This window comes from Sus scrofa, chromosome 2 (assembly GCF_054392235.1).
Source record: "Sus scrofa isolate SSC_HxYL_T2T_F1_AM1 chromosome 2, Sscrofa_HxYL_maternal_Yorkshire_Landrace_v2.0, whole genome shotgun sequence".
NCBI lineage: Eukaryota > Metazoa > Chordata > Mammalia > Artiodactyla > Suidae > Sus > Sus scrofa.
Window position 1 is genome coordinate 52,078,927 of NC_139384.1, and position 13,265 is coordinate 52,092,191.

The following is a 13,265-nucleotide window of genomic DNA, read 5'->3' on the forward strand; positions in this document are numbered from 1 at the left end:
TCATGTTAAGGTTTTTCTGCTTATAATAGTTGAAGAGGTTTCTGTTGGCTCTGAGAGAGTGCTGACTGATACAAATGATTCTTGATCATGTTTTACAATGTGGCCTTGAATCCTTCCTTCAAACCCTATCTCCTGTCATTCCCACAGGGTGCTTCATGATATAACTACACAAGGTCATATGGCTTTCCAGAATGTAATCAGTACTAAGCCCTCTCATCTTTGCCAATGCGGTTCCTCTGTTTCAATTACCTTTGCTTTTCTTTCCAGTTGTATTAGATATCTGTTGCTGTGTAACAAATTTCCCCCAAACTTAATGGTTTATAATAACACTTATTATCTGGAGTTGTTTTGGGTCAGGGATCTGGGTGTGGCCAACTGGGTGCTCCGCTGCAGGGCTCTTGCAAAGGTGCAATCAATGTCAGCCAGGGCTGTATTCTTCTCAAAGCTCTACTAGGAGAAGAATCACTTTCAATTTCATTCACATGGTTGTTGGCAGGATTTAGTTCGTTGTTTACTATTGGCCAAACATGGCTCTCAGGACTTTCCAATGTGAAATTCACTATTGGGGCTGCTCACAAAATGGCAACTTGTTTCATCAGTGCCAGCAAGGTTGAAGAGTCAAAGAGAGAGCATGCTGGTGAGTTGGAAATCAAGATCTTTTACACCTAATCTTGGAAATGACACCCCATTGCTTTTGCCATATTCTGTTCATTATAAGGAGATCACTATGTATAGCTCTCACTTAAGAGGAGGAGATTATATAAAGGCATGGATACCAGGAGGTAAGGGATCATTCGGAGCCATTTAACAATTCTTTTCACTCCCTCTCTTTGTAATTTATTTATACCTGTTAGTATATGCTACCATAGCATTATTGTTGCTTGTGTTAGAAAAACTCAGTCTTCCTCCTGTGTGTCTTTCCTTTACTTTCACATTATTGCCACACTCACAACGCTTCTGACATGAGATGTGTGTGGAATTTTCCCCACAACAAGCAATTCTCTGGGACATCAGCTGGGTATCCTACAAGTTAACTCTATTATGACACTATCAGCCTGGGGATAGGGTAAGGTCCCACAGGTTAAAGGTTTAGTCCTACAAGCCAGTCCCTCCTTCCCACTTCAGACACCAGTCAGTCCAGGTTGTTACCCTTGTTTCTGCACCATTGGCTATAAAGCAGAGGTTCCCACAATCCCTCCCCCTTGGGTTTGATGATCTACTATAATGGCTCACAGAACTCAGGAAAAGTTTACTGTTTACCAGTTTATCATAAATGAATATGATTAAGGATACAGATGCCCACCCAGATAGAAGAGATACACAGGACAAGGTATGTGGGAAGGGGTTTAGAGTTTCTGCACTTTCTGCAGGGTACCACTCTCCCAGCATCTACTGGTGTCACCAACCTGGAAGGTCTCAGAAACCTGTATTTTGGGGATTTTTATGGAGGCCTCATCACATAGGCATTAAATCCATTTCAAGTCCCTCTTTGGAGAATTGGGGCGAGGGTTGGGGGTAGGGGCTAAAAGTTCCAAGCTTCTGATCATGCCTTGGTCTTTCTAGTGACCAGCCATCATTTAGAAACCTACCAAGAGTTACCTCATTAGAACAAAATAACATTGCTATCACCCAGGAGAAAACTCCAACTGATTTGGGAACTCTGTATCAGGAACTAGGGTCAAAAACCAAATATTAGAACAAAAGATGTTCCTAGTGCTTTTATCACTGAGAAAATTGCAAGGGTTTTAGGAGTTCTGTGCCTGAACCTGACCCTGATGTTGCTCACTCTCTCGTGTGCACATGTGCGTTCTCTCTCTCTCTCTCACTTTCTCTCTTTATATATACATATATCCAAAGTTAGCACACACATAGCTGGTTCTCAGTAAATGCTGAAATGATGAATGAATTCACTTTTTCGGATTTCATGAGCTCCAACTCAATACCTTTATCCAACTATCTGTATTAAATGTTAAGGTCATTAATACAGGGCCAGTTGTTCCTGACCACCCAAATATTGTTCTTCCTGATGAATTTCTCTTGGTATAGAGTGCAGTTGTGAACAGGTCAGAAGAATACAGAAAGGCTATTGTACTTGAACTTTACTCAATTATTTGGCCATTGGTTCACCTCTATGAGTAATCTCGTATTAATATTTATTTAACAAGGAAACTGCAGTGTGTTTTGGACTATGGTCAAGTTAAAAAAAAAATTGAGCTCAAAAGCCACAAAACCAATAAATATCAGCAAAATTTGGCTCTTTGGTCTCCAGATTTTTACTTTACTCTTTGAAGTCGAGGATTTTTTTTTTTTTTTAGGGGCTGAACCTACAGCATATGTAAATTCTCAGGCCAGGGATTAAGTCTGAGCCACAGCTGAGCAACACTAGATCCTTTAACCCACTGCACCCAGGCCCAGGATCAGATCTGAGCCTCCACAGTGACCAAAGTTGCTGCAGTCAGATTCTTAATCCACCATGCCACAGTGGGAATGCCCAGACTCTTTTTTTAACTACTCTAATCATTACTGTTATTTTGTTTGGGTTTTATCTTCAGATAAATTGAAGACATTCTTTTGTGATTAAAAAAAAAGGAAAAAAACTGGAATTCTTGCTGTGGTACAGTGCACTAGAAATCCAACAGCAGCAGCTGAGCTGCTATAGAGGTGCCGGTTCAATTCCCGGCCCGACACAGTGAGTTAAAAGGGTCCAGCATTACTGCAGCTGTAGGTAGGTTGCAGGTGCAGCTTGGATTCAATCCCTGGCCCAGGAACTTCCATATGCCATGGGTGTGGCCATTAAATAGAACTAACTAACTAAATAAATAAATATTTTTTTAAAATTTAACAAGCCAAAATCAATTAAAAGTAAAATCTCTATGAATACAAAAATAATTAACAGAATACTCCATTGTGCATATTCTTCTACCAATGAAGATTATCATTTGATAAAAAGCTAAAATTGTCAATAGTAATAATAACAAAAACTTGGATGTTACAAACAGCATAAAGCTACAATATCTTACAATACAATATCTTAAAGTCATGTCCTGTTTTTTCCATTACTAGATTTCCTAAAGGATTCTATTAAAGGTATACCATCAGTTGGAACTTCTGGGTAGTAGAGGTATGGGGAGGAGACGTCTAAATCTGTAGATCCAGCATGGGAACATTTTTGGGTTATAAATCTGGCAAGGAGGTTGGGATGCGGCATATGCCACCAGATTACATCAGAGATGTTGTGAATTTACGGTGGGTTTTGACTAGTATCTGAGCAGAGGCAATCTGGACTGCCCTGCTGCCAATTTGGACTGAAATAGGGCTTTGTCTGTAGAAGATCTTGACTTCTCTGTGTGAAACCCCAGTGTAAGCCAATCAAAGCCCTAAGATGCTCAGTGAAAAATGATATAATAATACTTCAGTGAGTAAGCTTGGGGCAGTGAGCCTGCATCTGCATGGGGGAAAATGTCATGTGGTGGCAGCCAGGACTGGGGAACACATCAATTTTAATGGCAGCAAGAGGATATGCCTCTCCTTACTCCCATCTCTGCCGGTCCGCCATGGAATACCTCTCGTAGTTGCTTACATGATCGATGAAGATCAGGACCTCTCCTGGGCCTGATTTTGCTGGTGGGTGGAGTTATTCTGCTTTAAAGCTCAGTACTTAATCCTGGCACCCAACTCTCTGCTTCCTGCCTCAGGGGCTGGTCCCTGAAGTCAGGGTAGCCATCCTCATCCAGCACTTCTACTCTCTCTATGTGGGTAGATAAGTGGACTTGTAGCTTCCATTGTATCCTTCTCTTTCTGGATATTGTTTAGGCCTCCAGACTTAAGCCCTATGCTCAAAGCAGTTTCCCTAAAGAGCCCTGCATTGGGAGTTATTGGCTGACATCAGTAAAATATGGGTAGGGGCAGAGATTATTACTTTTGTTACACTCGCTATACTTCCATTATTCTCCTTTCCTAGAATAAGGGCTTGGGAAGCACCAATGTAATCTGCATTTCTCTGGCTCTCTTAAAGCAGAATTCTACTCCTGGAGAAAAAAGGCAACCCTTCTGTTTTACCCAGAAGCAGACAACACAAAAGTGCTGACAAGCAAGTGTGGTCACCTTCCACTTGGCATTGAGTTTTTCCTAACTAACTCCACTCCACTGAGTGCCATCATATCTTCCATCAGGCACACTGGCCACTTTTGCTTGTTTCTTCCTTTTCCCACCAAACACCATGATTATTTCCCCTAAGTATCAATAAGCCTATCAGGCACCATGGTCTCTACTAAGCACTGCTTCTGTTTCCTCAAGGAGCTGCCACATCCACAAAACATCACTGACTTTGATTTCAGAGACACAGTGAGGGATGGCTTGAAACAAGATCTTTTCTCTCTCTCTCTCTCTTTTTTTTTAGGGCCACACCCTCATCATATGGAAGATCCTAGGCTAGGGGTCGAATGAGAGCTGCAGCTGCAGGCCTACACCACAGCTTACAGCAATGCCAGATCCTTTACTTAGTGGGGCCAGGGATTGAACCCACGACCTCATGAATACTAGTTGTGTTCATAAGCTGCTGAGCCACAATGGGAACTCCCTTTAGACAAGATCTTAAGCCTCTGCTCTGGAATTGAACCTGGGAAGCCTGGTTGAAAACCAGGAATCCTAGCCCCTAGACTAGCTAGAAGCTAAAAGCAGAATCACCCTGATTCTTGCCCCCTGTTGATAGCAAGAATGCTTCAAGGAGGCAAAGACTTCAAAAGCAGGTATAAAATTTATTGTTAGAAACACATTACAACATGTGGGAGAGCACACAAAGAAGCAGGCTATTTATCTAAGGCAGAAGCAAAGCAGTAATACTCCCCCAAAAGGAGCGTGAGTGTAGGTGTGGGCCTCCACCTGAGTGAGAAGTGTGCCAGAGAGGTCATTTATGTTGTAATTTTTTAAATTAAAGTATAGTTGATTTACAATGTTGTGTCAATTTCTGCTGTATAGCATAGTGACCCAGTTTTATATATATATATAAAATATATATAAAATATCTCTCATACCATCTTCCATATGTTCTGCCTCAAGAGATTGGACATAATTCCCTATGCTATGCAGTAGGACCTCATTGCTCATCCATTCTAAATGTAATATTTTGCATCTACCAACCCTAAACTCTCCATCAATCCCACTTCTTCCCCCCCCACCCTGCCCGCACAAGTTTGCTCTCCATGTCTGTGATCTCTTTCTGTTTTGTAGGTAGGATCATTTTTGCCACATTTTGCTATAGTTTATTTACAATGTTGTGCCAATTTCTACTGTACAGCAAAACGACTCAGTTATACATACATATACATTCTTTTTTTAATATTATTTTCCATCATAGTTTATCCCAGGAGATTGTGTATATAGTAGGACCTTGTTTATCCATTCTAAATGTAATAGTTTGCATCTACTAACCCCAAACTCCCAGCCCATCCCACTAACCCCCTCCTTCTTGGCAACCACAAATCTGTCCTCTATGTCCATGAGTCTGTTTCTGTTTTGTAGATAGTTTCATTTGTGCCATATTTTACATTCTACATATAAATGATATCATAATGTATTTGGCTTTTTCTTTTTTTAACTAAATGAATTTTATTATAGTTGTACAACCATCATCACAACCTAATTTTACATTTCTGTTCCAAACCCCCAGCCCATCCCTCCCCACCCCCAACCTGTCTCCTTTGGTAATCATAAGTTTTTCAAAGACTGTGAGTCATTTTCTCTTCTGAAAATAAGTTCATTGCACCTTTTATTTAGATTACACCTATAAATGATAGCATATGACATTTGTGTCTTATTGTCTGACTAACTTTGCTTAGCATGATAATTTCTAGATCAATCCACGTTGCTACAAATACCATTATTTCATTCCTTTTTATGGCTGAGGAATATTCCATTGTGTATATGTACCACATCTTTATCCACTCCTCTGTCAATGGACATTTAGGTTGCTTTCAAACCTTGGCTATTGCATATAGTCCTGCAATGAACACTAGGGTACATATATCTTTTCGAGTCATGGTTTTCTCTGCATAGATTCCCAGGAGTGGGATTGCTGGATCAAATGGCAATCCTATTTTTAGTTTTTTGAAGACTCTCCACACTGTTTTCCATAGTGGTTGTACCAATTTACATTCCCACCAACAGTATAATAGGTTTCCCTTTTCACCACACCCTCTCCAGCATTTATTGTTTGTAGACTTTTTGGTGAAGGCCATTCTGGCTGGTGTAAATTGGTGCCCCATAGTACTTTTGATTTGCATTCCTGTAACAATTAGTGATGTTGAACATCTTTTCATGTGGTTTTTTGGCCATCTGTACGTCTTTTTGGAGAATTGTCTGTTTAGATCTTCTGCCCATTTTTCGATGGTGCTGTTTGTTTGTTTTTTTTTTTTTGGTACTGAGCTATGGGAGGTGTTTATATATTTCGGAGATTACTCCCTTATCAGTCATTTAATTTGCAAATATTTTCTCCATTCAGTGGGTTGTCTTTTTGTTTTGTTTAGGGTTTCCTTTGCTGTGCAAAAACTTTTAAGTTTAATTAGGTCCCACTTGTTTATTCTTGTTTTTATTTTAGGAGGTTTATTTGTTTTACTCTAGGAGGTGGATCTGAGAAGACATTGCTGTGGTTTATGTCAGAGAGTGTTTGGCCTGTGTTTTCCTCTAAGGGTTTTATAGTATCCAGTCATATATTTGGGTCTTAATTCATTTTGAGTTTATTTTTGTGTTTGATGCTAGAGAGTGTACTGATTTCATTCTTTTACATGTAGCTGTCCAGTTTTCCCAGCACCGCTTAGCAAAGGGATAGTTTCTTGCCTCCTTTGTCATAGATTAGTTGATCACAGTTGCGAGGGTTTAAATTTGGGCTTTCTATCCTGTTTCACTGATCTGTACTTCTGTTTTTGTGCCAGTATCATACTTTTTTGGTGATTGTAGCTCTATAGTATACTCTGAAGTCAGGGAACCTGATGCCTCCAGCTCCATTTTTCTTTCTCAGGATGGCTTTGGCTATTCTGGGTCTTTTATGCTTCCAAACAAATTTTAAAATATTGTATTCTAGTTCTGAGAAAAATGCCCATTGGTAATTTGACAGGGATTTCCCTCTTGACAGCCACTTATGATCCTTTGTATTTATGTGATGTGTGTTGTAATTTCTCCTTTTTCATTTCTAATTTTATTGATTTGAATTCTCTATTTTTTCTTGATGAATCTAAGGGTTTATCAATTTTATTGATCTTTTCAAAGAACCAGCTTTTACTTTCATTGAACTTTTCTATGGTTTTCTTCATTTCTATTGTATTCTTGTTCTGAGAAAAATGCCCATTGGTAATTTGAATCTGTAGATTGCCTTGTGTAGCATAGTCATTTGACAATGTTAATTCTTCCAATCCAAGAGCATGGCATATCTTTTCAACGGTTTGGGTCATCTTTTATTTCTTTAATCAGCATCTTATAGTTTTCAGAATACAGGTCTTTTGTCTCTTTGGGTAGGTTTATTCCTAGGTATTTTCTTATTTTTGATGTGATGGTAAATGGAATTGTTTCCCTAATTTCTCTTTCTGATCTTTTGTTGTTAGTATATAGAAATGCAGTTCATTTCTGTGTAATAATTTTGTAATCTGAAAATTTACCAAATTCATTGATGACCTCTAACAGTTTTCTGGTAGCATCTGTAGGATTTTCTAGGTATAGTATTATGTCATCTATAAAAAGTGATAGTTTTACTTCTTTTCCAATTTGGATTCCTTTTATTTTTTTCTTCTCTGATTGCTGCGGTTAGGACTTCCAACACTACGTTGAATAGCAGTGGTGAGACCAGACCTCCTTGTCTTGTTCCTGACCTTAGTGGGAATTCTTTCAGCTTTTCGCCATTGAGAATAACGTTAGCTGTGGTTTGTCATATATGGACTTAATTATGTTGAGGTTTTCCCTCTATGTCCACTTTCTGAAGAGTTTTTATCAGAAATCAGTGTTGGATTGTGTCAAAAGCTTTTTCTGCATCTATCAAGAGGATCATATGGTTTTTATTCTTCAGTTTGTTAATGTGGTGTGTCACACAGATTGATTTGTAGATATTGAAAAATCCTTGAGCCCAGGTATAAATTCCACTTGATCATGGCGTATGATCTTTTTATGTATTGCTAGATTCAGTTTGCTAGTATTTCGTTGAAGATTTTTACATCTATGTTCATCAGTAATATTGGTCTATAATTTTCTTTTCTGTGATATCTTTGTCTGGTTTTGGTATCTGAGTGATGGTGGCCTCATAGAATGAGTTTGGGAGTGCTCCTTCCTTTGCAATATTTTGGAATAGTTTCAGAAGGATAGACGTTAACTCTTCTCTAAATTTTTGATAGAATTTGCCTGTGAAGCCATCTGGCCCTGGACTTTTGTTCATTGCAAGTTTTTTTAATCACAGTTTCAATTTCAGTACTTCTGAGTGGTTTGTTCACTCTTTTCTCTTTTGTAGTGGTTTAGTCTTAGAAGATTGAGCTTTTCTAAGAATTTGTCCATTTCTTCCTGGTCGTCCATTTTATTGACATATAGTTGCTTGTGGTAGCCACTTATGATCCTTTGTATTTATGTGATGTGTGTTGTAATTTCTCCTTTTTCATTTCTAATTTTATTGATTTGAATTCTCTATTTTTTCTTGATGAATCTAAGGGTTTATCAATTTTATTGATCTTTTCAAAGAACCAGCTTTTACTTTCATTGAACTTTTCTATGGTTTTCTTCATTTCTATTTCATTTATTTTTGTTCTGATCTTTATGATTTCTTTCCTTCTAACTCTGGGTTTTGTCTGTTCTTCTTTCTCTAGTTGCTTTAGGTGTAAAGTTAGGTTGTTTATTTGAGATTTTTTTTTTTCCTGAGGTAGGCTTATACTGCTATAAGCTTCCCTCTTAGAACTGCTTTGCGCCATCTGATAGGTTTTGGATTGTTGTGTATTTGTTGTCATTTGCTTCTACGTATTTTTTAATCCTCTTTCATTTCTTCAGTGATCCATTGGTTGTTTAGCAGCATGTCATTTAGTCTCCACATGTTTGTGGTTTTTTGCAGCTTTTTTCTTGTTGTTGATTTCCAGTTTACCTTTGTGGTCAGAAAACATGCTTGATATGATTTCAGTTTTCTTAAATTTAACAAGGCTTGATTTGTGGCCTAGAATGTGATCTATCCTAGAGAATGTTCCATGTGCACTTGAGAAGAATGTGTATTCTGCTGTTTTGGGGTGGAATGTTCTGTAAATATCTATTAAGTACATCCGGTCTAATGCAACATTTAAGGCCTGTGTTTCCTTGTCGATCTTCTGTCTGAATGATCTCTCCATTACTGTAAGTGGGGTATTAAAATCCTCTGCTATTATTGTGTTTTTGTCAATTTCTCCTTTTAGGGTTGTCAGCAGTCGCCTCAAATATCGAAGTGATCCTATGTTGGGTGCATATATACTTTTAATTGTTATATATCTTCTTCTTGGACTGATCCTTTGATCATTATGTATTGTCCTTCTTTGTCTTTTATAATATTCTTTATTTTAAGGTCTATTTTGTCTGATGTGAGTATTGCTACTCCAGTTTTCTTTTGATTTCTTTTTTTTTTTTTTGTCTTTTTTGCTATTTCTTGGGCCACCCCTGCGGCATATGGAGGTTCCCAGGCTAGGGGTCGAATCGGAGCCATAGCCTCCGGCCTACGCCAGAGCCACAGCAACGCAGGATCCGAGCTACGTCTGCAACCAACACCACAGCTCACGGCAACGCCGGATCGTCAACCCACTGAGCAAGGGCAGGGACCAAACCCGCAACCTCATGGTTCCTAGTCGGATTCGTCAACCACTGTGCCATGACGGGAACTCCTTTTTTTTTTTTTTCTTTTGATTTCTATTTGCATGGAATAATTTTCTTCCATCCTCTCACTTTCAGCTTTTATGTGTCCCTAGAACTGAAGTGGGTCTCTTGAAGACAGCAGATATATGGGTCTTGTTTCTGTATCCATTCAGCCAATCTTGTGGTTGAATTTAGTCCATTTACATTTAATGTAATTATTGATATGTGTGTTTTTATTGACATTTTATTAACTATTTTGGATTTGTTTTGTTGGTCTTTTTTCTTCCCTTCTCTTGTCCTCTTTTCTTGTGGCTTGATGACTATCTTAATGTTGTGTTTAGATCACTTTTTCTTATTTGTGTGTGTATCTATTGTAGATTTTTTTGTTTGCAGTTAGCATGAAGTTTTGATAAAGTTATATACATATATATATATATATACATATATATATATATATATATATATATATATATAATATTGTTTTAAGTTGTTGCTCTCTTACTTGCAAGTGCATCTCCAGTATCCTGCATTTGTACCCTACTCTTCTCACAATTTCTGGTTTTGGTAGCATATTTGTGTGAATGATTTCCTACCTTTACTATATGTATGCCTTTACTGGTGAACCTTGTCATTCGTAATATTTTTGTTTCTAGTTGTGGCCTTTTCTTTTCCACCTAGAGAAGTTCCTTTAGTATTTGTTGTAAAGCTGGTTTAGTGGTGCTGAATTTTAATAGCTTATTCTTGTTTGTAAAACTTATTTTTTATTTTTAGGGCCACAATCATGGATTATGGAGATTCCCAGGCTTCTTATTTGGGATTCCCTTGTATATTATTTGTTTCTTCTCCCTTGCTGCTTTCAATACTTTCTCTTTGTCTTTAATTTTGGTCAGTTTGATTAATATGTGTCTTGGAATGTTCTTCCTTAGGTTTATTTTATATGGTACTCACTGTGCTTCCTGAATTTGAATAAGTGATTCCTTTCCCACATTAGGGAAGTTTTCAGCTATTATCTCTTCAAATATTTTCTCTGGCCCTTTCTCTCTCTCTTCTCCTTCTGGTACCCCTATAAGACAGATGTTGGTGTGGTTAACATTGTTCCAGATTCTCTTAGACTGTCTCCATTTCTTTTCAATCTTATTTCTTTTCTGTTCTGCATCAGTGATTTCCACCAGTCTGTCTTCTGCCTCACTTATTTGTTCTTCTGCCTCTTGTATTCTGCTGTTGTTTCCTTCTAGTGAATTTTTTATTTTAGTTATTATATTTTTCATTTCTTCTTGCTTAATCTTTAAGTCTTCTGTTTCTTTGTTCAATGTTTTTCGTACTTGATCAGTCTTTGCCTCCAGGTTATTTCCAAGATCTCGAATCATTTCTACTATCATTAATCTGAACACTTTTTCATGGTGTTTGGTAATCTCCAGATCACTTAGATGTTTTTCTGGGGTTTTTTCTTGTTACCTTATCTGAGTTATAATTCTCTGCCTTTTCATTTTTTGTAGATTTTCGGTGTGGTCTCCTTTCACAGACAAAGAGTTGTTGCCTCTCTTGGTTCTGATGTCTGCCTCCCACCCCTTGTGGTTGAAGTTAGTATGGGGGCTTACTTCAGGCTTCCTGATGGGAGGGACTGGTACCTGCTGATTTTTATCCCTCTGGTGGGTGGAGCTTTGTCTCTGGGTGTGATTAGAGGTGGCTCTGTGCCTGGCCGGGGTGGGGGGGTCTTTAAACAGCCTGTTAGCTGATGGCTGGGGCTGCTGTGGGGACAGAAGGGTTATTGGGACTTTCTAGTCATGGTTATTTCCCTCTGGGATTACTATATGACTAAAGGATTAGGCAAAAGAACAACTCTGGGGTGTGGGCAAGGAAGATCCCAGATAGAACAGCCACCAAGATGATGGCTCAGGTAGCCATCCCTCACTCAGACCAGTGCCCCTTTCTCTCTTCCTCCAGCCCAACCAGTCGCTACTGCCATACTCTGCCTGCCTACCTGGGTCATCTTGGCCTCCAGCTCTTTGCTGTGGTTTTTCCAGTCTGCAGTGCTTTCCTTTTCTCTCTGACCTTTCTCCATCTTCATGCTCTAAGGCCGAGATTAAGCTCTGCCTATTTCAGAAAGCCTTCCTAAACTCTCTCTGCCAAAACTCCCCCTCTCTTCTCCATATGCCTCCTGAGTGGAGAGCCAGCAGCCCCCAGTTCAGCATTAATGTTTTAAATAATGTATTTTGGGCACCTATCAGACACCAGGCAGCAGAGCAGAGACTAGGACTTTGGAGTCTGACTGTCCAGGGTGTGTGCTCTAGCTCTGATTCTTATGAGCTGTGTGATTTCAGGTAGGTGCTTTGATTTCTCTGAGTCTCAATTTCCTCATCTGAACTTGAGGATATAGTGCATATTTCACAGGGCAGCTGTAAGGGTCTGGTGAAATAATCCACACAATGAACTTAAAACACAATTCCTGGCTCACAGTAAATGGCTAACATGTGGCAGTCTCTGTTACTCTTTGACATGTATTATCTTATTTAATCTACACCCTTGCTTTATAACGTAGGTCTTATACCCCCAAGAACTCTTTGGTTTCAGAAACTTTGAGTCTGTTTCTGTTTTGTGAATCAGTTTCTTTTATATCATTTTAATTATATTCTGCATATTAGTGATCTCATATAATATTTGTCTTTCTCTGACTTCTGCACTTAGTATTAGAATCTCTTGGTCCATCCATGTTGCTGCAAATGGCATAATTTCACTCTTTTTATGTCTGAGTAATATTCCATTGTGTATATGTACCAAATCTTCTTTATCTAATCCTCTTTGATGGACATTTAGGTTGCTTCCATGTCATGGCTATTGTGAATAGTGCTTCAATGAACTTGGGGTGCATGTATCTTTTCAAATTAAGATTTTCTCTGCATATATGCCCAGGAGTGGAATTTCTTCCCTCTATATCCACTTTCTAGAGAGTTTTTATCAAAAATGGGTGTTGAATTTTGTTAAAAGCTTTTTCTGCAACAATTGAGATGACTATATAATTTTTATTCTTCAGTTTGCTAATGTGGTTTATTGCATGATTTATTGGCAAATACTGAAGAATCCTTGCATCTCTGGGATAAATCCCACTTGATTATGGTGTATCCTTTAATATATTGTTGGATTTGGTTTGCTGTTTTGTTGAGGGTTTTGTGTCTATATTCATCACTGATACTGCCCTAAAAACTTCTCTTTTTTGTGGTGTCTTTGGTTTTTGTATCAGGGTGATAATAGCCTCATATAATGAGCTTGGGACTATTCTTTCTCTGCAATTTTTTGGAAGAATTTTAGAAGGATAGGTGTTAACTCTTCTCTAAATGTAATTAAAGTCCATAATAAATTGACTTTTGGTAAGGGAGATGATTCTAGATAATCTGGGCTGGTCTGATTCAATCAGCTGAAAGAATTTAAGA